Source organism: Marmota flaviventris, chromosome 2 (genome assembly GCF_047511675.1).
Source record: "Marmota flaviventris isolate mMarFla1 chromosome 2, mMarFla1.hap1, whole genome shotgun sequence".
Taxonomy (NCBI): domain Eukaryota; kingdom Metazoa; phylum Chordata; class Mammalia; order Rodentia; family Sciuridae; genus Marmota; species Marmota flaviventris.
The window spans coordinates 32369894-32394412 of record NC_092499.1 but is presented as its reverse complement, the minus strand read 5'-3'; the positions used below and the strand labels follow the sequence as shown (position 1 = coordinate 32394412).

Below are 24519 nucleotides of genomic sequence, written 5' to 3'. Positions count from 1 at the left end.
GTTTATTAAACACCCCACACCTTCTCAGGCACTCTTACTTTCAGCTTTCTATTTCACTGAAAAGCAGATACAGTCATAGAACTTCTAAAAGGCCCATCCATCTGCACCTTTTCCCACCTGTTTCTATGGAGGACCTGTGTAAGATCTTAGCTCAGGTCATTCCTGAAATCTGTGTACATCCAACTGATTACTCAAGGACTTTCTTTCCTTCAGGTATGCTGGATGTACCCAACAGCCAACCTGCACATGGCTCTTTTGATTTTATTCTCAAAAATTGTGATATCCAGGAGCAATAAGGGGAGTAACTACAAGACTCGGCTAATGTCACTGGTCACTCCAAGGCTCTTACAGCTCTTTCTAGGTCTCTAAGTAACTAGATTAGAGCTGAATATTTAGTGCATGCCTGACATATAAAAGCAATGTATTTGATTTTTTTCCTCTCTTACTCCCTCCTCTAAAGCACAAATAGGAGATGGTATCAAGATATAAAATACATTCAACAAATCAATAAGGACTTGTTATTTGTTGGGAACTGAGCTCCCCTTTACAGGACAGGACCCTAAGCTCCAAAAATTAACTTTCTAGAAAAGAAGGAATTACTTTTTTCAAGTGAATAGTGATGCTCAACACCATCCATCAAATCAAAAAAATTTGGGGAAAGAACTTGCAGTGTCCTCCCTTGGTACATAATGTAGCAAACTGGTATAAGATTCAGGATTTAAACTATGGTCACTAGGAGGAGTTCCCACCACTGCCAATGAGTCTAAATCATTTTACATCAATGATTCAAATAAACATAGCAAATTTTTTCTTTTAAATTTATCTTAAATATGAAGATACTGAGGACACAAAGAGAGTGTGCAGGAGGCAATGGGCAGGGCTTTGGAGGATCAGGAGGGGATGGGGTGCAGGCTGCCAGAGCAACAGCCCAGAGTGTCCCTTGATCTCAGCCTTTCCCGAGAAGAGATGTCCAGAGCTTGATGTGCAGAGAAATCCAGTCACAGACTGGACGGTCACTGGAACCTGCATGGGAGGGCAGCTCAATGCAGCCTGGAAATGGGAGGGAAAGGGGACAGCCTGGGACCTGCATTCCCCTGGGCGCTTGAATGCTTTCATGGAGTGCAGGTGTTTGTGTATGTCTCCGTGTGTGTATGTGTGTGTGTGTGTGTGTGTGTGTGTGAGAGAGAGAGAGAGAGAGAGAGAGAGGTAGAGAGAGAGATAGAGATAGGGAGAGAGAGAGGGGGGGGGAGAGAGGGAGAGAGGGAGGGATCCAGCAGGAATGGTGGGGGTGGGGTATGTGAAACTGAAGGACTCAAGGGGTTGTTCCTCTCTACCCATGGAGGGCTCCTCAGTGGCCCGGCTTCCTTTGCAGGCACCCCTCCCTCCAACACTATGTGGGTACCTCTAAGTGAAAGAGATCAAGTGCCAGTGGCAGCAACAGTAGGAGTGCCAGGGTGAGACTGTGACGCCCACAGGGCTTCGGGAGGATAAAAGAGTCTTGCGGGCAGAGAGAGCCCCCTAACTTGAGTGACCCCATGTACAGAGACCAGCAGTGGGGTCCCAAATTAGAAGGAATGGCCCTTTGGGTATCCCCCCTGGGCTTTGTCCCCTGGGTCCTGGCACCTGGATTTGTTGCTTTGGGTAGAGGAAAGGGGGTCCCCGCAGGCTGCTCTTGCAGCCAGGCCAGCTGAGCAGCTGAGCAGCAGCACTAGGTTTTGGGAAGCCCCTGCAGCTGGGCCCTTCCCCTGTCCCGGTGGGAGTAGGTTTGGTGTGGGGTTGGTGCGTGAGTGAAGGTTTGTGGGTTGTGCCAGGGCGAGCGGGCCCTCTCCGCCCCCTAAGCCCCAAGAAACTGGGCGGGTTGGGTCACTGCAGAGGGGCCTGCCTGCGCCTCCCCGGGGAATCTGGGCTGAGTGGCTGGGAGAGGGAGGCGATTTAGGGCACACCAGAATTGGGATCCCATCTGGGTGGGAGAAGACTTGCTTCCGGGGGTCAGGAGCCCAGCCCAGCTGGGCCGCCTCTGTTGTGTCCCTTTGGCCTTTCCCGGAAGCGCCCAGGACCAGGTGGAGTTATTTGGTGAGGACAGGCAGGAAGCCGGGGCCTCCTGTGCCCTGGGGGCCGGGCTGGCTCCCTGGCACAAGTATCTCTGGTGCTTGTGCAAGGCCTGGACGGGGCACGCGAGGCTGCCACTTCCCCTAACCCTCTGTCCTTTCCGCCACAAGTGTGGTGTGCAGGAGGTCTGAAGGCACCAAAGAGGGAGCGGCTGGCAGGGCTGGCGCTGTGGGTGGCAGGGCGAGTCCGCTGGGGCACGGGGACCTGGAACCCGGACCGGGGCTTCAGGGGCCAGGCTGGTAGGGTCGGATGGGATCCAGGTGTCCAGCAGACACTACCGCGGGGGACTGTGGCTGTGCTAGTTGCGAAGCCGCCTCCCCGCGCGCGCCATCTGGTTCTCCTCCAGTACCAACCCGCACCTGTGCGGTATCCACACCCACACCTTCCCCGGGGCGGGCGGGGAGGGGTGAGGAGAAGGCAACCTTCCCCTGGGTCAGTCTCCACCTGGTGCCCGGCTCCTGGCCCTCTCAGGCCACCTTAGTGCCATCCTCCTAGACCCCGGCCCAAGGCGGGACGCAGAGGTTTGGCATAGGGGCAAGAGGGCAAGAGGGCAAGAGCACGAGAGGAGAGAGCCCTGCGCGCCCTGCGATGCGCGTCTTGGTGGTGGCCGCCCGGCCAGGGCCCCACCAGGTCCCGGGGCATGGCAGGCTTCCGCTGGATACCAGGGGCTCCCAGGCCGAAGGGGTGTGTGCGCATGTAAGTGTGTGTGTGTGTGTTCGTGCGTGTGTGTTGGTCCTGGGCCCTGAAGGCAAGGACTGAGCCTGTCTGGGCAGGGCAGGGCGGGGCAGGGAGGGCTCCCTGGGATGGAAGGCGGACAGTTGTCATGGGACCCCACCCCGGGACAGGACCTGCCAGCTCGCCTCCCCCATCTGCACAAGGGCAGAGGACCGGCCCCGCCGGTGTGCACCCTTCGATAGCTCAGCTGGTAGAGCGGAGGACTGTAGACTGAACAGACAGCTGTGGACATCCTTAGGTCGCTGGTTCGATTCCGGCTCGAAGGAAGTGCCCCACGCTTTTGCGCACACGCACGCGGACACGCCCCCCTGACGGGGCCCTGCCCCTGCAAGCCTCATCCTGCCTTCTGAGCCCAGAGCAGGCAGAGCCTCTCCACACCGCCCATCTCTTCCACCGCCAACCCTTGCGTCTTCGCCCCCAACTCCCCCGCGCTCCCCAGGAGCTGTCCTGCCTGCTGCTGCTGTCCTGCCTGCTGCTGCCCGCCAAAGCCAGGCACCAGTTTTGGGGAAGGCCCATTCTTCGCTGGCCGCCCGCAGGGGTTCCTGCTCTCAGGTCGCCTCACCCAAGCAACCCACCACTCGTGCCCCCACATACCACACCCCTATCCCTGGCCCCTAACGCCGCCGCCCACGCCCCTGCCACACCCCCACCGCTCCTGCACTTTCAACCACAGGGCACTCCTCCAGCGCCTCAGCGCCTGAGATTCTTGACAACACACAGGCAGGCTTCCCTGCCACCCAGCCCTTCCCACCTGGATCATCATGGACTTGGCTCTTGGGAGAAGCGAAATGTCCAGAGCCATGGATGTGTTGCTCAGCGATCACCCTGGCATCCTCCCTCCCTGAGATCGCCAGGCTCCATCCCTCTCCACAACTGGCCGGGGCGGGGGGGCGGGGGCCGCCTGCCCGGGAGCCACTCGCCACGTGCCCCCACCCCACGTCTGCCCCTCTCCATCTTTCTCACTTTCTGTCTGCCTCTACCTCTCTCTTTCGTCTTCTTTCCTTTCCATGATGCCCTGCCACCTCTCTCCTTTCCTCCCTCACTCTCCTCCATCTCTCCAGCCACAGGCAATCCATCTCTGCCTCTGCCTCTGTCTCTGTCTCTGTGTCTGTCTTTCACCACCTCCCCGCCTTCATTTCTGTCCCCCACGCTGACCCCTGTCTCTGTTCCTCTCTTTCTGTGTCTATTGGTGAGGAATGTGTGGGTGGACAAGGGAGGGAAATGTCCATCCCAGCTTGGTTAGGTGACATGGTGCCCTGGTGGCGGTGGCGGTGGCCTGTGTTCTGTTTTCCCTTGGGGCTGAAGAGTGGGATGTGCCCTTCCCGCCCACATGCCACCAGCCTCACCTTTCGTGAACTTTAAGGAATACGGTTGGAGCCGCAGCAGGACTCAGTGGTCCTCCTGGAAGAGCCAGCACACGCCAGGTTCTGCTCTTCACCTCGGGAAGGTGGCCAAAGCACCTACCTGTTGCTATCGTCCTGCCTGGGGGGAGCTGAGGGGGAGTGAGAGTAAAAGCCGAGTCAGGCCGGAACTCAGGGTCGCCCCCCGCCCCAGGGAGTGGGAGCTGGCGGTTCCAAGGCAGGCAAAGGGCACGGAATCGCACCCCCCCTTACACAGACCCCTGGGGTGTGAGCTGCTTGATGGCTTGAGCGCCCAGTTGGAAATGGAACCTAGCAAGAAGATGCTGAGGACCAGCCAGAGAGTGTGCAGGAGGCAATGGGCAGGGCTTTGGAGGATCAGGAGGGGATGGGGTGCAGGCTGCCAGAGCAACAGCCCAGAGTGTCCCTTGATCTCAGCCTTTCCCGAGAAGAGATGTCCAGAGCTTGATGTGCAGAGAAATCCAGTCACAGACTGGACGGTCACTGGAACCTGCATGGGAGGGCAGCTCAATGCAGCCTGGAAATGGGAGGGAAAGGGGACAGCCTGGGACCTGCATTCCCCTGGGCGCTTGAATGCTTTCATGGAGTGCAGGTGTTTGTGTATGTCTCGGTGTGTGTATGTGTGTGCGTGTGTGTGTGAGAGAGAGAGGTAGAGATAGGGAGAGAGAGAGAGAGAGAGAGAGAGAGAGAGAGAGAGAGAATGAGAGAGAGAGAGGGGGAGAGGGAGGGAGAGAGGGAGGGATCCAGCAGGAATGGCGGGGGTGGGGTATGTAAAACTGAAGGACTCAAGGGGTTGTGCCTCTCTACCCATGGAGGGCTCCTCAGTGGCCTGGCTTCCTTTGCAGGCACCCCTCCCTCCAACACTGTGTGGGTACCTCTACGCGAAAGAGATCAAGTGCCAGTGTCAGCAACAGTAGGAGTGCCAGGGTGAGACTGTGACGCCCACAGGGCTTCGGGAGGATAAAAGAGTCGTGCGGCCAGAGAGAGCCCCCTAACTTGAGTGACCCCATGTACAGAGACCAGCAGTGGGGTCCCAAATTAGAAGGAATGGCCCTTTGGGTATCCCTCCTGGGCTTTGTCCCCTGGGTCCTGGCACCTGGATTTGTTGCTTTGGGTAGAGGAAAGGGGGTCCCCGCAGGCTGCTCTTGCAGCCGGGCCAGCTGAGCAGCTGAGCAGCAGCACTAGGTTTTGGGAAGCCCCTGCAGCTGGGCCCTTCCCCTGTCCCGGTGGGAGTAGGTTTGGTGTGGGGTTGGTGCGTGAGTGAAGGTTTGTGGGTTGTGCCAGGGCGAGCGGGCCCTCTGCGCCCCCTAAGCCCCAAGAAACTGGGCGGGTTGGGTCACTGCAGAGGGGCCTGCCTGCGCCTCCCCGGGGAATCTGGGCTGAGTGGCTGGGAGAGGGAGGCGATTTAGGGCACACCAGAATTGGGATCCCATCTGGGTGGGAGAAGACTTGCTTCCGGGGGTCAGGAGCCCAGCCCAGCTGGGCCGCCTCTGTTGTGTCCCTTTGGCCTTTCCCGGAAGCGCCCAGGACCAGGTGGAGTTATTTGGTGAGGACAGGCAGGAAGCCGGGGCCTCCTGTGCCCTGGGGGCCGGGCTGGCTCCCTGGCACAAGTATCTCTGGTGCTTGTGCAAGGCCTGGACGGGGCACGCGAGGCTGCCACTTCCCCTAACCCTCTGTCCTTTCCGCCACAAGTGTGGTGTGCAGGAGGTCTGAAGGCACCAAAGAGGGAGCGGCTGGCAGGGCTGGCGCTGTGGGTGGCAGGGCGAGTCCGCTGGGGCACGGGGACCTGGAACCCGGACCGGGGCTTCAGGGGCCAGGCTGGTAGGGTCGGATGGGATCCAGGTGTCCAGCAGACACTACCGCGGGGGACTGTGGCTGTGCTAGTTGCGCAGCCGCCTCCCCGCGCGCGCCATCTGGTTCTCCTCCAGTACCAACCCGCACCTGTGCGGTATCCACACCCCCACCTTCCCCGGGGCGGGCGGGGAGGGGTGTGGAGAAGGCAACCTTACCCTGGGTCAGTCTCCACCTGGTGCCCGGCTCCTGGCCCTCTCAGGCCACCTTAGTGCCATCCTCCTAGACCCCGGCCCAAGGCGGGACGCAGAGGTTTGGCATAGGGGCAAGAGGGCAAGAGGGCAAGAGCACGAGAGGAGAGAGCCCTGCGCGCCCTGCGATGCGCGTCTTGGTGGTGGCCGCCCGGCCAGGGCCCCACCAGGTCCCGGGGCATGGCAGGCTTCCGCTGGATACCAGGGGCTCCCAGGCCGAAGGGGTGTGTGCGCATGTAAGTGTGTGTGTTTGTGTGTGTGTGTGTGTGTGTGTGTGTTCGTGCTTGTGTGTTGGTCCTGGCCCTGAAGGCAAGGACTGAGCCTGTCTGGGCAGGGCAGGGCGGGGCAGGGAGGGCTCCCTGGGATGGAAGGCGGACAGTTGTCATGGGACCCCACCCCGGGACAGGACCTGCCAGCTCGCCTCCCCCATCTGCACAAGGGCAGAGGACCGGCCCCGCCGGTGTGCACCCTTCGATAGCTCAGCTGGTAGAGCGGAGGACTGTAGACTGAACAGACAGCTGTGGACATCCTTAGGTCGCTGGTTCGATTCCGGCTCGAAGGAAGTGCCCCACGCTTTTGCGCACACGCACGCGGACACGCCCCCCTGACGGGGCCCTGCCCCTGCAAGCCTCATCCTGCCTTCTGAGCCCAGAGCAGGCAGAGCCTCTCCACACCGCCCATCTCTTCCACCGCCAACCCTTGCGTCTTCGCCCCCAACTCCCCCGCGCTCCCCAGGAGCTGTCCTGCCTGCTGCTGCTGTCCTGCCTGCTGCTGCCCGCCAAAGCCAGGCACCAGTTCTGGGAAGGCCCATTCTTCGCTGGCCGCCCGCAGGGGTTCCTGCTCTCAGGTCGCCTCACCCAAGCAACCCACCACTCGTGCCCCCACATACCACACCCCTATCCCTGGCCCCTAATGCCGCCGCCCACGCCCCTGCCACACCCCCACCGCTCCTGCACTTTCAACCGCAGGGCACTCCTCCAGGGCCTCAGCGCCTGAGATTCTTGACAACACACAGGCAGGCTTCCCTGCCACCCAGCCCTTCCCACCTGGATCATCATGGACTTGGCTCTTGGGAGAAGCGAAATGTCCAGAGCCATGGATGTGTTGCTCAGCGATCACCCTGGCATCCTCCCTCCCTGAGATCGACAGGCTCCATCCCTCTCCACAACTGGCCGGGGCTGGGGGGCGCCTGCCCGGGAGCCACTCGCCACGTGCCCCCACCCCACGTCTGCCCCTCTCCATCTTTCTCACTTTCTGTCTGCCTCTACCTCTCTCTTTCGTCTTCTTTCCTTTCCATGATGCCCTGCCACCTCTCTCCTTTCCTCCCTCACTCTCCTCCATCTCTCCAGCCACAGGCAATCCATCTCTGCCTCTGCCTCTGTCTCTGTCTCTGTGTCTGTCTTTCACCACCTCCCCGCCTTCATTTCTGTCCCCCACGCTGACCCCTGTCTCTGTTCCTCTCTTTCTGTGTCTATTGGTGAGGAATGTGTGGGTGGACAAGGGAGGGAAATGTCCATCCCAGCTTGGTTAGGTGACATGGTGCCCTGGTGGCGGTGGCGGTGGCCTGTGTTCTGTTTTCCCTTGGGGCTGAAGAGTGGGATGTGCCCTTCCCGCCCACATGCCACCAGCCTCACCTTTCGTGAACTTTAAGGAATACGGTTGGAGCCGCAGCAGGACTCAGTGGTCCTCCTGGAAGAGCCAGCACACGCCAGGTTCTGCTCTTCACCTCGGGAAGGTGGCCAAAGCACCTACCTGTTGCTATCGTCCTGCCTGGGGGGAGCTGAGGGGGAGTGAGAGTAAAAGCCGAGTCAGGCCGGAACTCAGGGTCGCCCCCCGCCCCAGGGAGTGGGAGCTGGCGGTTCCAAGGCAGGCAAAGGGCACGGAATCGCACCCCCCCTTACACAGACCCCTGGGGTGTGAGCTGCTTGATGGCTTGAGCGCCCAGTTGGAAATGGAACCTAGCAAGAAGATGCTGAGGACCAGCCAGAGAGTGTGCAGGAGGCAATGGGCAGGGCTTTGGAGGATCAGGAGGGGATGGGGTGCAGGCTGCCAGAGCAACAGCCCAGAGTGTCCCTTGATCTCAGCCTTTCCCGAGAAGAGATGTCCAGAGCTTGATGTGCAGGGAAATCCAGTCACAGACTGGACGGTCACTGGAACCTGCATGGGAGGGCAGCTCAATGCAGCCTGGAAATGGGAGGGAAAGGGGACAGCCTGGGACCTGCATTCCCCTGGGCGCTTGAATGCTTTCATGGAGTGCAGGTGTTTGTGTATGTCTAGGTGTGTGTATGTGTGTGTGTGTGTGTGAGAGAGAGAGGTAGAGATAGAGATAGAGATAGGGAGAGAGAGAGAGAGAGAGAGAGAGAGAGAGAGAGAGAGAGAGAGAGAGAGAATGAGAGAGAGAGAGGGGGAGAGGGAGGGAGAGAGGGAGGGATCCAGCAGGAATGGCGGGGGTGGGGTATGTAAAACTGAAGGACTCAAGGGGTTGTGCCTCTCTACCCATGGAGGGCTCCTCAGTGGCCCGGCTTCCTTTGCAGGCACCCCTCCCTCCAACACTGTGTGGGTACCTCTACGCGAAAGAGATCAAGTGCCAGTGTCAGCAACAGTAGGAGTGCCAGGGTGAGACTGTGACGCCCACAGGGCTTCGGGAGGATAAAAGAGTCGTGTGGCCAGAGAGAGCCCCCTAACTTGAGTGACCCCATGTACAGAGACCAGCAGTGGGGTCCCAAATTAGAAGGAATGGCCCTTTGGGTATCCCTCCTGGGCTTTGTCCCCTGGGTCCTGGCACCTGGATTTGTTGCTTTGGGTAGAGGAAAGGGGGTCCCCGCAGGCTGCTCTTGCAGGCGGGCCAGCTGAGCAGCTGAGCAGCAGCACTAGGTTTTGGGAAGCCCCTGCAGCTGGGCCCTTCCCCTGTCCCGGTGGGAGTAGGTTTGGTGTGGGGTTGGTGCGTGAGTGAAGGTTTGTGGGTTGTGCCAGGGCGAGCGGGCCCTCTCCGCCCCCTAAGCCCCAAGAAACTGGGCGGGTTGGGTCACTGCAGAGGGGCCTGCCTGCGCCTCCCCGGGGAATCTGGGCTGAGTGGCTGGGAGAGGGAGGCGATTTAGGGCACACCAGAATTGGGATCCCATCTGGGTGGGAGAAGACTTGCTTCCGGGGGTCAGGAGCCCAGCCCAGCTGGGCCGCCTCTGTTGTGTCCCTTTGGCCTTTCCCGGAAGCGCCCAGGACCAGGTGGAGTTATTTGGTGAGGACAGGCAGGAAGCCGGGGCCTCCTGTGCCCTGGGGGCCGGGCTGGCTCCCTGGCACAAGTATCTCTGGTGCTTGTGCAAGGCCTGGACGGGGCACGCGAGGCTGCCACTTCCCCTAACCCTCTGTCCTTTCCGCCACAAGTGTGGTGTGCAGGAGGTCTGAAGGCACCAAAGAGGGAGCGGCTGGCAGGGCTGGCGCTGTGGGTGGCAGGGCGAGTCCGCTGGGGCACGGGGACCTGGAACCCGGACCGGGGCATCAGGGGCCAGGCTGGTAGGGTCGGATGGGATCCAGGTGTCCAGCAGACACTACCGCGGGGGACTGTGGCTGTGCTAGTTGCGCAGCCGCCTCCCCGCGCGCGCCATCTGGTTCTCCTCCAGTACCAACCCGCACCTGTGCGGTATCCACACCCCCACCTTCCCCGGGGCGGGCGGGGAGGGGTGTGGAGAAGGCAACCTTCCCCTGGGTCAGTCTCCACCTGGTGCCCGGCTCCTGGCCCTCTCAGGCCACCTTAGTGCCATCCTCCTAGACCCCGGCCCAAGGCGGGACGCAGAGGTTTGGCATAGGGGCAAGAGGGCAAGAGGGCAAGAGCACGAGAGGAGAGAGCCCTGCGCGCCCTGCGATGCGCGTCTTGGTGGTCGCCGCCCGCCCAGGGCCCCACCAGGTCCCGGGGCATGCCAGGCTTCCGCTGGATACCAGGGGCTCCCAGGCCAGGGGTGTGTGCGCATGTAAGTGTGTGTGTGTGTGTGTGTGTGTTCGTGCGTGTGTGTTGGTCCTGGGCCCTGAAGGCAAGGACTGAGCCTGTCTGGGCAGGGCAGGGCGGGGCAGGGAGGGCTCCCTGGGATGGAAGGCGGACAGTTGTAATGGGACCCCACCCCGGGACAGGACCTGCCAGCTCGCCTTCCCCATCTGCACAAAGGCAGAGGACCCGGCCCCGCCGGTGTGCACCCTTCGATAGCTCAGCTGGTAGAGCGGAGGACTGTAGACTGAACAGACAGCTGTGGACATCCTTAGGTCGCTGGTTCGATTCCGGCTCGAAGGAAGTGCCCCACGCTTTTGCGCACACGCACGCGGACACGCCCCCCTGACGGGGCCCTGCCCCTGCAAGCCTCATCCTGCCTTCTGAGCCCAGAGCAGGCAGAGCCTCTCCACACCGCCCATCTCTTCCACCGCCAACCCTTGCGTCTTCGCCCCCAACTCCCCCGCGCTCCCCAGGAGCTGTCCTGCCTGCTGCTGCTGTCCTGCCTGCTGCTGCCCGCCAACGCCAGGCACCAGTTCTGGGAAGGCCCATTCTTCGCTGGCCGCCCGCAGGGGTTCCTGCTCTCAGGTCGCCTCACCCAAGCAACCCACCACTCCTGCCCCCACATACCACACCCCTATCCCTGGCCCCTAACGCCGCCGCCCACGCCCCTGCCACGCCCCCACCGCTCCTGCACTTTCAACCACAGGGCACTCCTCCAGCGCCTCAGCGCCTGAGATTCTTGACAACACACAGGCAGGCTTCCCTGCCACCCAGCCCTTCCCACCTGGATCATCATGGACTTGGCTCTTGGGAGAAGCGAAATGTCCAGAGCCATGGATGTGTTGCTCAGCGATCACCCTGGCATCCTCCCTCCCTGAGATCGCCAGGCTCCATCCCTCTCCACAACTGGCCGGGGGCCCGCCTGCCCGGGAGCCACTCGCCACGTGCCCCCACCCCACGTCTGCCCCTCTCCATCTTTCTCACTTTCTGTCTGCCTCTACCTCTCTCTTTCGTCTTCTTTCCTTTCCATGATGCCCTGCCACCTCTCTCCTTTCCTCCCTCACTCTCCTCCATCTCTCCAGCCACAGGCAATCCATCTCTGCCTCTGCCTCTGTCTCTCTGTGTCTGTCTTTCACCACCTCCCCGCCTTCATTTCTGTCCCCCACGCTGACCCCTGTCTCTGTTCCTCTCTTTCTCTGTCTATTGGTGAGGAATGCGTGGGTGGACAAGGGAGGGAAATGTCCATCCCAGCTTGGTTAGGTGACATGGTGCCCTGGTGGCGGTGGCGGTGGCCTGTGTTCTGTTTTCCCTTGGGGCTGAAGAGTGGGATGTGCCCTTCCCGCCCCACATGCCACCAGCCTCACCTTTCGTGAACTTAAAGGAATACGGTTGGAGCCGCAGCAGGACTCAGTGGTCCTCCTGGAAGAGCCAGCACACGCCAGGTTCTGCTCTTCACCTCGGGAAGGTGGCCAAAGCACCTACCTGTTGCTATCGTCCTGCCTGGGGGGAGCTGAGGGGGAGTGAGAGTAAAAGCGGAGTCAGGCCGGAACTCAGGGTCGCCCCCTGCACCAGGGAGTGGGAGCTGGCGGTTCCAAGGCAGGCAAAGGGCACGGAATCGCACCCCCCCTTACACAGACCCCTGGGGTGTGAGCTGCTTGATGGCTTGAGCGCCCAGTTGGAAATGGAACCTAGCAAGAAGATGCTGAGGACCAGCCAGAGAGTGTGCAGGAGGCAATGGGCAGGGCTTTGGAGGATCAGGAGGGGATGGGGTGCAGGCTGCCAGAGCAACAGCCCAGAGTGTCCCTTGATCTCAGCCTTTCCCGAGAAGAGATGTCCAGAGCTTGATGTGCGGAGAAATCCAGTCACAGACTGGACGGTCACTGGAACCTGCATGGGAGGGCAGCTCAATGCAGCCTGGAAATGGGAGGGAAAGGGGACAGCCTGGGACCTGCATTCCCCTGGGCGCTTGAATGCTTTCATGGAGTGCAGGTGTTTGTGTATGTCTTGGTGTGTGTGTGTGTGTGTGTGTGTGTGTGTGAGAGAGAGAGAGAGAGAGAGAGAGAGGGGGAGAGGGAGGGAGAGAGGGAGGGATCCAGCAGGAATGGCGGGGGTGGGGTATGTAAAACTGAAGGACTCAAGGGGTTGTTCCTCTCTACCCATGGAGGGCTCCTCAGTGGCCTGGCTTCCTTTGCAGGCACCCCTCCCTCCAACACTGTGTGGGTACCTCTCAGCGAAAGAGATCAAGTGCCAGTGGCAGCAAGAGTAGGAGTGCCAGGGTGAGACTGTGACGCCCGCAGGGCTTCGGGAGGATAAAAGAGTCGTGCGGCCAGAGAGAGCCCCCTAACTTGAGTGACCCCATGTACAGAGACCAGCAGTGGGGTCCCAAATTAGAAGGAATGGCCCTTTGGGTATCCCCCCTGGGCTTTGTCCCCTGGGTCCTGGCACCTGGATTTGTTGCTTTGGGTAGAGGAAAGGGGGTCCCCGCAGGCTGCTCTTGCAGCAGGGCCAGCTGAGCAGCTGAGCAGCAGCACTAGGTTTTGGGAAGCCCCTGCAGCTGGGCCCTTCCCCTGTCCCGGTGGGAGTAGGTTTGGTGTGGGGTTGGTGCGTGAGTGAAGGTTTGTGGGTTGTGCCAGGGCGAGCGGGCCCTCTCCGCCCCCTAAGCCCCAAGCAACTGGGCGGGTTGGGTCACTGCGGAGGGGCCTGCCTGCGCCTCCCCGGGGAATCTGGGCTGAGTGGCTGGGAGAGGGAGGCGATTTAGGGCCAGGATTTAGGGCACACCAGAATTGGGATCCCATCAGGGTGGGAGAAGACTTGCTTCCGGGGGTCAGGAGCCCAGCCCAGCTGGGCCGCCTCTGTTGTGTCCCTTTGGCCTTTCCCGGAAGCGCCCGGGACCAGGTGGAGTTATTTGGTGAGGACAGGCAGGAAGCCGGGGCCTCCTGTGCCCTGGGGGCCGGGCTGGCTCCCTGGCACAAGTATCTCTGGTGCTTGTGCAAGGCCTGGACGGGGCACGCGAGGCTGCCACTTCCCCTAACCCTCTGTCCTTTATGCCACAAGTGTGGTGTGCAGGAGGTCTGAAGGCACCAAAGAGGGAGCGGCTGGCAGGGCTGGCGCTGTGGGTGGCAGGGCGAGTCCGCTGGGGCACGGGGACCTGGAACCCAGACCTGGGCTTCAGGGGCCAGGCTGGTAGGGTCGGATGGGATCCAGGTGTCCAGCAGACACTACCGCGGGGGACTGTGGCTGTGCTAGTTGCGCAGCCGCCTCCCCGCGCGCGCCATCTGGTTCTCCTCCAGTACCAACCCGCACCCGTGCGGTATCCACACCCCTACCTTCCCCGGGGCGGGCGGGGAGGGGTGTGGAGAAGGCAACCTTCCCCTGGGTCAGTCTCCACCTGGTGCCCGGCTCCTGGCCCTCTCAGGCCGCCTTAGTGCCATCCTCCTAGACCCCGGCCCAAGGCGGGACGCAGAGGTTTGGCATAGGGGCAAGAGGGCAAGAGCACGAGAGGAGAGAGCCCTGCGCGCCCTGCGATGCGCGTCTTGGTGGTCGCCGCCCGCCCAGGGCCCCACCAGGTCCCGGGGCATGCCAGGCTTCCGCTGGATACCAGGGGCTCCCAGGCCAGGGGTGTGTGCGCATGTAAGTGTGTGTGTGTGTGTGTGTGTTCGTGCGTGTGTGTTGGTCCTGGGCCCTGAAGGCAAGGACTGAGCCTGTCTGGGCAGGGCAGGGCGGGGCAGGGAGGGCTCCCTGGGATGGAAGGCGGACAGTTGTAATGGGACCCCACCCCGGGACAGGACCTGCCAGCTCGCCTTCCCCATCTGCACAAAGGCAGAGGACCCGGCCCCGCCGGTGTGCACCCTTCGATAGCTCAGCTGGTAGAGCGGAGGACTGTAGACTGAACAGACAGCTGTGGACATCCTTAGGTCGCTGGTTCGATTCCGGCTCGAAGGAAGTGCCCCACGCTTTTGCGCACACGCACGCGGACACGCCCCCCTGACGGGGCCCTGCCCCTGCAAGCCTCATCCTGCCTTCTGAGCCCAGAGCAGGCAGAGCCTCTCCACACCGCCCATCTCTTCCACCGCCAACCCTTGCGTCTTCGCCCCCAACTCCCCCGCGCTCCCCAGGAGCTGTCCTGCCTGCTGCTGCTGTCCTGCCTGCTGCTGCCCGCCAACGCCAGGCACCAGTTCTGGGAAGGCCCATTCTTCGCTGGCCGCCCGCAGGGGTTCCTGCTCTCAGGTCGCCTCACCCAAGCAACCCACCACTCCTGCCCCCACATACCACACCCCTATCCCTGGCCCCTAACGCCGCCGCCCACGCCCCTGCCACGCCCCCACCGCTCCTGCACTTTCAACCACAGGGCACTCCTCCAGCGCCTCAGCGCCTGAGATTCTTGACAACACACAGGCAGGCTTCCCTGCCACCCAGCCCTTCCCACCTGGATCATCATGGACTTGGCTCTTGGGAGAAGCGAAATGTCCAGAGCCATGGATGTGTTGCTCAGCGATCACCCTGGCATCCTCCCTCCCTGAGATCGCCAGGCTCCATCCCTCTCCACAACTGGCCGGGGGCCCGCCTGCCCGGGAGCCACTCGCCACGTGCCCCCACCCCACGTCTGCCCCTCTCCATCTTTCTCACTTTCTGTCTGCCTCTACCTCTCTCTTTCGTCTTCTTTCCTTTCCATGATGCCCTGCCACCTCTCTCCTTTCCTCCCTCACTCTCCTCCATCTCTCCAGCCACAGGCAATCCATCTCTGCCTCTGCCTCTGTCTCTGTCTCTGTGTCTGTCTTTCACCACCTCCCCGCCTTCATTTCTGTCCCCCACGCTGACCCCTGTCTCTGTTCCTCTCTTTCTCTGTCTATTGGTGAGGAATGCGTGGGTGGACAAGGGAGGGAAATGTCCATCCCAGCTTGGTTAGGTGACATGGTGCCCTGGTGGCGGTGGCGGTGGCCTGTGTTCTGTTTTCCCTTGGGGCTGAAGAGTGGGATGTGCCCTTCCCGCCCCACATGCCACCAGCCTCACCTTTCGTGAACTTAAAGGAATACGGTTGGAGCCGCAGCAGGACTCAGTGGTCCTCCTGGAAGAGCCAGCACACGCCAGGTTCTGCTCTTCACCTCGGGAAGGTGGCCAAAGCACCTACCTGTTGCTATCGTCCTGCCTGGGGGGAGCTGAGGGGGAGTGAGAGTAAAAGCGGAGTCAGGCCGGAACTCAGGGTCGCCCCCTGCACCAGGGAGTGGGAGCTGGCGGTTCCAAGGCAGGCAAAGGGCACGGAATCGCACCCCCCCTTACACAGACCCCTGGGGTGTGAGCTGCTTGATGGCTTGAGCGCCCAGTTGGAAATGGAACCTAGCAAGAAGATGCTGAGGACCAGCCAGAGAGTGTGCAGGAGGCAATGGGCAGGGCTTTGGAGGATCAGGAGGGGATGGGGTGCAGGCTGCCAGAGCAACAGCCCAGAGTGTCCCTTGATCTCAGCCTTTCCCGAGAAGAGATGTCCAGAGCTTGATGTGCGGAGAAATCCAGTCACAGACTGGACGGTCACTGGAACCTGCATGGGAGGGCAGCTCAATGCAGCCTGGAAATGGGAGGGAAAGGGGACAGCCTGGGACCTGCATTCCCCTGGGCGCTTGAATGCTTTCATGGAGTGCAGGTGTTTGTGTATGTCTTGGTGTGTGTGTGTGTGTGTGTGTGTGTGTGTGTGAGAGAGAGAGAGAGAGAGAGAGAGAGAGGGGGAGAGGGAGGGAGAGAGGGAGGGATCCAGCAGGAATGGCGGGGGTGGGGTATGTAAAACTGAAGGACTCAAGGGGTTGTTCCTCTCTACCCATGGAGGGCTCCTCAGTGGCCTGGCTTCCTTTGCAGGCACCCCTCCCTCCAACACTGTGTGGGTACCTCTCAGCGAAAGAGATCAAGTGCCAGTGGCAGCAAGAGTAGGAGTGCCAGGGTGAGACTGTGACGCCCGCAGGGCTTCGGGAGGATAAAAGAGTCGTGCGGCCAGAGAGAGCCCCCTAACTTGAGTGACCCCATGTACAGAGACCAGCAGTGGGGTCCCAAATTAGAAGGAATGGCCCTTTGGGTATCCCCCCTGGGCTTTGTCCCCTGGGTCCTGGCACCTGGATTTGTTGCTTTGGGTAGAGGAAAGGGGGTCCCCGCAGGCTGCTCTTGCAGCCGGGCCAGCTGAGCAGCTGAGCAGCAGCACTAGGTTTTGGGAAGCCCCTGCAGCTGGGCCCTTCCCCTGTCCCGGTGGGAGTAGGTTTGGTGTGGGGTTGGTGCGTGAGTGAAGGTTTGTGGGTTGTGCCAGGGCGAGCGGGCCCTCTCCGCCCCCTAAGCCCCAAGCAACTGGGCGGGTTGGGTCACTGCGGAGGGGCCTGCCTGCGCCTCCCCGGGGAATCTGGGCTGAGTGGCTGGGAGAGGGAGGCGATTTAGGGCCAGGATTTAGGGCACACCAGAATTGGGATCCCATCAGGGTGGGAGAAGACTTGCTTCCGGGGGTCAGGAGCCCAGCCCAGCTGGGCCGCCTCTGTTGTGTCCCTTTGGCCTTTCCCGGAAGCGCCCGGGACCAGGTGGAGTTATTTGGTGAGGACAGGCAGGAAGCCGGGGCCTCCTGTGCCCTGGGGGCCGGGCTGGCTCCCTGGCACAAGTATCTCTGGTGCTTGTGCAAGGCCTGGACGGGGCACGCGAGGCTGCCACTTCCCCTAACCCTCTGTCCTTTATGCCACAAGTGTGGTGTGCAGGAGGTCTGAAGGCACCAAAGAGGGAGCGGCTGGCAGGGCTGGCGCTGTGGGTGGCAGGGCGAGTCCGCTGGGGCACGGGGACCTGGAACCCAGACCTGGGCTTCAGGGGCCAGGCTGGTAGGGTCGGATGGGATCCAGGTGTCCAGCAGACACTACCGCGGGGGACTGTGGCTGTGCTAGTTGCGCAGCCGCCTCCCCGCGCGCGCCATCTGGTTCTCCTCCAGTACCAACCCGCACCCGTGCGGTATCCACACCCCTACCTTCCCCGGGGCGGGCGGGGAGGGGTGTGGAGAAGGCAACCTTCCCCTGGGTCAGTCTCCACCTGGTGCCCGGCTCCTGGCCCTCTCAGGCCGCCTTAGTGCCATCCTCCTAGACCCCGGCCCAAGGCGGGACGCAGAGGTTTGGCATAGGGGCAAGAGGGCAAGAGCACGAGAGGAGAGAGCCCTGCGCGCCCTGCGATGCGCGTCTTGGTGGTCGCCGCCCGCCCAGGGCCCCACCAGGTCCCGGGGCATGCCAGGCTTCCGCTGGATACCAGGGGCTCCCAGGCCAGGGGTGTGTGCGCATGTAAGTGTGTGTGTGTGTGTGTGTGTGTTCGTGCGTGTGTGTTGGTCCTGGGCCCTGAAGGCAAGGACTGAGCCTGTCTGGGCAGGGCAGGGCGGGGCAGGGAGGGCTCCCTGGGATGGAAGGCGGACAGTTGTAATGGGACCCCACCCCGGGACAGGACCTGCCAGCTCGCCTTCCCCATCTGCACAAAGGCAGAGGACCCGGCCCCGCCGGTGTGCACCCTTCGATAGCTCAGCTGGTAGAGCGGAGGACTGTAGACTGAACAGACAGCTGTGGACATCCTTAGGTCGCTGGTTCGATTCCGGCTCGAAGGAAGTGCCCCACGCTTTTGCGCACACGCACGCGGACACGCCCCCCTGACGGGGCCCTGCCCCTGCAAGCCTCATCCTGCCTTCTGAGCCCAGAGCAGGCAGAGCCTCTCCACACCGCCCATCTCTTCCACCGCCAACCCTTGCGTCTTCGCCCCCAACTCCCCCGCGCTCCCCAGGAGCTGTCCTGCCTGCTGCTGCTGTCCTGCCTGCTGCTGCCCGCCAACGCCAGGCACCAGTTCTGGGAAGGCCCATTCTTCGCTGGCCGCCCGCAGGGGTTCCTGCTCTCAGGTCGCCTCACCCAAGCAACCCACCACTCCTGCCCCCACATACCACACCCCTATCCCTGGCCCCTAACGCCGCCGCCCACGCCCCTGCCACGCCCCCACCGCTCCTGCACTTTCAACCACAGGGCACTCCTCCAGCGCCTCAGCGCCTGAGATTCTTGACAACACACAGGCAGGCTTCCCTGCCACCCAGCCCTTCCCACCTGGATCATCATGGACTTGGCTCTTGGGAGAAGCGAAATGTCCAGAGCCATGGATGTGTTGCTCAGCGATCACCCTGGCATCCTCCCTCCCTGAGATCGCCAGGCTCCATCCCTCTCCACAACTGGCCGGGGGCCCGCCTGCCCGGGAGCCACTCGCCACGTGCCCCCACCCCACGTCTGCCCCTCTCCATCTTTCTCACTTTCTGTCTGCCTCTACCTCTCTCTTTCGTCTTCTTTCCTTTCCATGATGCCCTGCCACCTCTCTCCTTTCCTCCCTCACTCTCCTCCATCTCTCCAGCCACAGGCAATCCATCTCTGCCTCTGCCTCTGTCTCTGTCTCTGTGTCTGTCTTTCACCACCTCCCCGCCTTCATTTCTGTCCCCCACGCTGACCCCTGTCTCTGTTCCTCTCTTTCTCTGTCTATTGGTGAGGAATGCGTGGGTGGACAAGGGAGGGAAATGTCCATCCCAGCTTGGTTAGGTGACATGGTGCCCTGGTGGCGGTGGCGGTGGCCTGTGTTCTGTTTTCCCTTGGGGCTGAAGAGTGGGATGTGCCCTTCCCGCCCCACATGCCACCAGCCTCACCTTTCGTGAACTTAAAGGAATACGGTTGGAGCCGCAGCAGGACTCAGTGGTCCTCCTGGAAGAGCCAGCACACGCCAGGTTCTGCTCTTCACCTCGGGAAGGTGGCCAAAGCACCTACCTGTTGCTATCGTCCTGCCTGGGGGGAGCTGAGGGGGAGTGAGAGTAAAAGCGGAGTCAGGCCGGAACTCAGGGTCGCCCCCTGCACCAGGGAGTGGGAGCTGGCGGTTCCAAGGCAGGCAAAGGGCACGGAATCGCACCCCCCCTTACACAGACCCCTGGGGTGTGAGCTGCTTGATGGCTTGAGCGCCCAGTTGGAAATGGAACCTAGCAAGAAGATGCTGAGGACCAGCCAGAGAGTGTGCAGGAGGCAATGGGCAGGGCTTTGGAGGATCAGGAGGGGATGGGGTGCAGGCTGCCAGAGCAACAGCCCAGAGTGTCCCTTGATCTCAGCCTTTCCCGAGAAGAGATGTCCAGAGCTTGATGTGCGGAGAAATCCAGTCACAGACTGGACGGTCACTGGAACCTGCATGGGAGGGCAGCTCAATGCAGCCTGGAAATGGGAGGGAAAGGGGACAGCCTGGGACCTGCATTCCCCTGGGCGCTTGAATGCTTTCATGGAGTGCAGGTGTTTGTGTATGTCTCGGTGTGTGTATGTGTGTGTGTGTGTGTGTGTGTGTGAGAGAGAGAGAGAGAGAGAGAGAGAGAGAGAGAGAGAGGGAGAGGGAGGGACAGAGGGAGGGATCCAGCAGGAATGGCGGGGGTGGGGTATGTAAAACTGAAGGACTCAAGGGGTTGTACCTCTCTACCCATGGAGGGCTCCTCAGTGGCCCGGCTTCCTTTGCAGGCACCCCTCCCTCCAACACTGTGTGGGTACCTCTCAGCGAAAGAGATCAAGTGCCAGTGGCAGCAAGAGTAGGAGTGCCAGGGTGAGACTGTGACGCCCGCAGGGCTTCGGGAGGATAAAAGAGTCGTGCGGCCAGAGAGAGCCCCCTAACTTGAGTGACCCCATGTACAGAGACCAGCAGTGGGGTCCCAAATTAGAAGGAATGGCCCTTTGGGTATCCCCCCTGGGCTTTGTCCCCTGGGTCCTGGCACCTGGATTTGTTGCTTTGGGTAGAGGAAAGGGGGTCCCCGCAGGCTGCTCTTGCAGCCGGGCCAGCTGAGCAGCTGAGCAGCAGCACTAGGTTTTGGGAAGCCCCTGCAGCTGGGCCCTTCCCCTGTCCCGGTGGGAGTAGGTTTGGTGTGGGGTTGGTGCGTGAGTGAAGGTTTGTGGGTTGTGCCAGGGCGAGCGGGCCCTCTCCGCCCCCTAAGCCCCAAGCAACTGGGCGGGTTGGGTCACTGCGGAGGGGCCTGCCTGCGCCTCCCCGGGGAATCTGGGCTGAGTGGCTGGGAGAGGGAGGCGATTTAGGGCCAGGATTTAGGGCACACCAGAATTGGGATCCCATCTGGGTGGGAGAAGACTTGCTTCCGGGGGTCAGGAGCCCAGCCCAGCTGGGCCGCCTCTGTTGTGTCCCTTTGGCCTTTCCCGGAAGCGCCCGGGACCAGGTGGAGTTATTTGGTGAGGACAGGCAGGAAGCCGGGGCCTCCTGTGCCCTGGGGGCCGGGCTGGCTCCCTGGCACAAGTATCTCTGGTGCTTGTGCAAGGCCTGGACGGGGCACGCGAGGCTGCCACTTCCCCTAACCCTCTGTCCTTTATGCCACAAGTGTGGTGTGCAGGAGGTCTGAAGGCACCAAAGAGGGAGCGGCTGGCAGGGCTGGCGCTGTGGGTGGCAGGGCGAGTCCGCTGGGGCACGGGGACCTGGAACCCAGACCTGGGCTTCAGGGGCCAGGCTGGTAGGGTCGGATGGGATCCAGGTGTCCAGCAGACACTACCGCGGGGGACTGTGGCTGTGCTAGTTGCGCAGCCGCCTCCCCGCGCGCGCCATCTGGTTCTCCTCCAGTACCAACCCGCACCCGTGCGGTATCCACACCCCTACCTTCCCCGGGGCGGGCGGGGAGGGGTGTGGAGAAGGCAACCTTCCCCTGGGTCAGTCTCCACCTGGTGCCCGGCTCCTGGCCCTCTCAGGCCGCCTTAGTGCCATCCTCCTAGACCCCGGCCCAAGGCGGGACGCAGAGGTTTGGCATAGGGGCAAGAGGGCAAGAGCACGAGAGGAGAGAGCCCTGCGCGCCCTGCGATGCGCGTCTTGGTGGTCGCCGCCCGGCAAGGGCCCCACCAGGTCCCAGGGCATGCCAGGCTTCCGCTGGATACCAGGGGCTCCCAGGCCGAAGGGGTGTGTGCGCATGTAAGTGTGGTGTGTGTGTGTGTGTGTGTGTGTGTGTGTGTGTTCCTTTGTGTGTGTTGGTCCTGGGCCCCGAAGGCAAGGACTGAGCCTGTCTGGGCAGGGCAGAGCGGGGCAGGGAGGGCTCCCTGGGATGGAAGGCGGACAGTTGTAATGGGACCCCATCCCGGGACAGGACCTGCCAGCTTGCCTCCCCCATCTGCACAAGGGCAGAGGACCAGCCCCGCTGGTGTGCACCCTTCGATAGCTCAGCTGGTAGAGCGGAGGACTGTAAACTGAACAGACAGCTGTGGACATCCTTAGGTCGTTGGTTCGATTCCGGCTGGAAGGAAGTGCCCTATGCTTTTGGCCCAAGCAGGGGCTCGCCCCCAACACCCCTGAACTCTCCTAAGTGGTTTACCTGCTGGCTGCTGTTTCCCGCCAATGCTATGCACCCCTTCTGGGTAGGCCCATTCTTCCCTGGCTGCCTGCAGGGCTTATTGCTCTTTTAATGGCCTTGCTCCGTTTGTAAGCACTCCTCCCTCCAACACTGTGTGTGTCTGTGTAGAACTTCCTGGCCTGTAGAGGGAATCATCTCCCTCAAAGACTATGGCATCAGACTAGGAAACCCACTTCCCTATAATAAGAATCTTATAGCATTCCAACCTCTATAATCAGTGAGTAAAAGTATAGTTATGGAATGGATATTAAATGTCTTCCCAAAACCCATTTTTTGAAGGCTGATGGTAGTCTTGGCCGGTGGTGGGGCCTAGGAGGAGAAAGTCAGTCATTGGGCCCTTTTTTTTGAGGGATATTTAATAACCCTGCTCCTCCCTCTTATTCTTTCTTTGCTTCCTGGCTGCTACAAGGTAATCAGCTTTGTTCTCTATCACACCCCTCCTCCAGGATCTTCTGCCTCACCTAGGACCAAAGTGATGAAGACAAGTGACATAAACTGAAGCCTCTGAAACCATGAGCCTAAAGAAATCTTTCCTTCTTTAGATTGATCTCTCAGTTATTTTGTCATAGCAAAGAAATCTTCCTGTCACAGTTTCCTGAGACAGGAACACAAAGGAGACTGTGAGACCTTGCAATGGGCTTGCTTTAAACCACTATTATTGTCTCACTTTTAATATGAATGTTGGCAGCACATCTGAAAATACATGTCCCATTTACACTCTTTATTTATTTATTTAAAAAAAATTTTATTGTTGGTTGTTCAAAACATTACATAGTTCTTGACATATCATATTTCACACTTTGATTCAAGTGGGTTATGAACTCTTGACTGTGTTGGTGCTAATAAAATAAAAGCCCTAGGATATCCATTTCTTAAAACTTATATTCCGTTGTGAAATATGATATATCAAGAACTATGTAATGTTTTGAACAGCCAACAATAAAAAATTAAAAAAAAAAAAACAAAAAAAACTTATATTCCGGTTATTCTCTCGAAGATAGTTTTCCATAGGGGAAGGAAACAAAGAAGTGGGAAGATACGGGGAGGAAGCAGACAGAGTACCAGAGCAAAAGGCAAGGAGAATAGTGACAATTAATACCTGACATTGTCTTTGCTTATTTCACAATCTTGCAGCAGGCCAGGGCAGGCAGATGACATACAACCAGGAATTTTTCCAGACCTTAAAATATTATTTGTTTATTTGTTTTGATTTCTTACTTTTCTTGAAGGAAGTATTAGATTTCTGAAAGTCTACAGATTCCACACTGCACTCCCCTCATGGGCATCACCCCTGTTTCTCAGCCCCAGAGTATTTACATTTGGGAATCCTGCCACCTGCTGGATTTGTGAAAGATGACATGCCACCTCTCAAAATTTTCATTTGTTGGATCCAGGGAGTGAAAATACCTCAACTGTTGTTTCAGAGATTTTTTTTTTCCTTGTGGGGTGGGGGTGGGCTGTGGTTGTGGGAGCAGGGGCTTGAGATGATTTCCCTGAGATTCTTGTATTTTTATAGTATAAATCTTTCAGTGGATTTTTAAAAGCACACCAGTCAAAAAGCCTAAAACAATGTGTTAACGACCCAATGTAATAATAAAATAAATCAACAATAATGGTAAATATTACATTCAGTGCTTCTTATGTGTCAGGACCGTGCAGAGGACCTGTAACATTGCGTTTTGCCACATTCCCCTATTGCTGGAGACAGGCAGATGTGAATGATGGAAACTCAAGAAAAAGGGAACAATTCTATAAAATGGTGACCTCCATGTGTTTCCATCCTTGATAATCAATTTCCCTGCAGCCCTTCTTGGCTTAAGTGGTTTAATGTTATATTTCATTCATTTATTTAGAGATGGAGGTCTCACTGTGTTGCTCAGGCTGGCCCTGAACTCCTGGGCTCAAGCAATTTTCCTGCTTCAGCCTCTCAAGAAGCTAGGACTATGGACCCTCACCACTGCAAAAGAATGACTTCAAATGTCCCAAAGAACTTTAATGATGCAGAAAGCTGAGACACAGTAAGTAGTAGGAATAAAAAAAATCTTTTAATCTTGAACATTTTGACCATAGGATTATAGTCTTTTGAAATTAGATAATGCTTTGTCAATCTTTCAAGGTATTGTAAATGATATTCTCAATTGTTCTGTTGGCCTCCATTTAGAAAATTGTTTCAAACTTGTTACAGCATGGTCAAGTTCTCCTAAGTCACACCTGTGAATATTATCTGTGGAAAATATGCTTTGAGAAAAGTATGGTTAAATACAGGAAAACCCCTGGACAATGGTTCCTTCCAAGAGTGCATGGGGCTCAATGTTCCTAGCAGCTCATTTAACAATAGCTAAGATATGGAACCAACCTAGATGCCCTTCCACAGAAAAATGAGTTGAGCTTCGTCCAGGGTGAGACATAGGGATTTAATTTCATTTTGCTACATATGGATTTCCAGTTTTCCCAGCACAATTTGTTGAAGACACTATCTTTTCTCCACAATTATTTTTGGTGACTGTGTCTAGTATGAAATAACTGTGCTCATGTGGGTTTGTTTCTGTGTCTTCTGTTCTGTACGATTGGCCTACAAGTCTGTTACGGTGCCAATACCATGCTGTTTTTGTTACTATGGTTTTGTAGTACAGTTTAAGGTCTTCACTCTTCTTGGCTATTCTGGGTCCCTTATTTTTCCAAATGAATTTCATGTTTGCTTTTTATACTTCTATGAAGAATTCATTGGGATTTTAATAGGAATTGCATTAAATCTTTTGGTAGTATGATCATTTTGACTATACTAATTCTGCCTACCCAAGAATGAGTGATCTTTCCATCTTCTAAGGTCTTCTTCAATTTTTTTTTCTTTAGTGTTATATGGTTTTCATTGTAGAGGTCTTCACCTCTTTTATT

General features: G+C 59.0%; 6 non-coding genes across 6 annotated transcripts; all 6 read left to right on the top strand.

Moving 5' to 3' along the window:
- Window positions 1-3016: 3016 nt before the first annotated feature.
- Window positions 3017-3110, top strand: Trnay-gua (transfer RNA tyrosine (anticodon GUA)). The gene is made up of 2 exons: window positions 3017-3053; window positions 3075-3110. It is a non-coding gene; the product is annotated as a tRNA-Tyr (tRNA).
- Window positions 3111-6733: 3623 nt separating this feature from the next.
- Trnay-gua (transfer RNA tyrosine (anticodon GUA)) lies at window positions 6734-6827 on the top strand. The gene is made up of 2 exons: window positions 6734-6770; window positions 6792-6827. It is a non-coding gene; the product is annotated as a tRNA-Tyr (tRNA).
- A 3623-nt stretch (window positions 6828-10450) lies between these two features.
- Window positions 10451-10544, top strand: Trnay-gua (transfer RNA tyrosine (anticodon GUA)). Its single transcript has 2 exons — window positions 10451-10487; window positions 10509-10544. It is a non-coding gene; the product is annotated as a tRNA-Tyr (tRNA).
- A 3548-nt stretch (window positions 10545-14092) lies between these two features.
- Window positions 14093-14186, top strand: Trnay-gua (transfer RNA tyrosine (anticodon GUA)). Its single transcript has 2 exons — window positions 14093-14129; window positions 14151-14186. It is a non-coding gene; the product is annotated as a tRNA-Tyr (tRNA).
- Window positions 14187-17744: 3558 nt separating this feature from the next.
- Window positions 17745-17838, top strand: Trnay-gua (transfer RNA tyrosine (anticodon GUA)). Its single transcript has 2 exons — window positions 17745-17781; window positions 17803-17838. It is a non-coding gene; the product is annotated as a tRNA-Tyr (tRNA).
- A 3584-nt stretch (window positions 17839-21422) lies between these two features.
- Trnay-gua (transfer RNA tyrosine (anticodon GUA)) lies at window positions 21423-21516 on the top strand. The gene is made up of 2 exons: window positions 21423-21459; window positions 21481-21516. It is a non-coding gene; the product is annotated as a tRNA-Tyr (tRNA).
- The last annotated feature ends 3003 nt before the right edge of the window (window positions 21517-24519 follow it).